The following is a 238-nucleotide window of genomic DNA, read 5'->3' as shown; positions in this document are numbered from 1 at the left end:
GTCTTCAACAAAGACTGGGATGAGGCACATCAGACGAAGTTAAGAAAATCCCAAGTGAAAAGGCCACTTGGCAAAAGGGAATTCATAATGGGGTTGTGATGTCCAACTGGCCAAAGTCTGATATGCAAAATAGTGTTACAAAAGAAAAATTGTAAATATAGAAAACATAATGATAAACAACTGAATAGAGCAAGTGCCTTTAGCAGGTACACCTTCCACACTAGCTCTTCAAATATTG

General features: G+C 37.8%; 1 protein-coding gene across 1 annotated transcript in view; it reads right to left on the bottom strand.

Annotated features, from left to right (window-relative positions):
* The window catches only part of LOC119594652 (unconventional myosin-Va-like), a gene marked incomplete in the record, with an annotated part of 122,411 nt that overhangs the window by 16,102 nt on the left and 106,071 nt on the right, over window positions 1-238 (bottom strand).

This window comes from Penaeus monodon, chromosome 34 (assembly GCF_015228065.2).
Source record: "Penaeus monodon isolate SGIC_2016 chromosome 34, NSTDA_Pmon_1, whole genome shotgun sequence".
NCBI classification, from domain to species: Eukaryota; Metazoa; Arthropoda; class Malacostraca; order Decapoda; family Penaeidae; genus Penaeus; species Penaeus monodon.
This window is presented reverse-complemented; position numbering and strand designations above follow the sequence as displayed.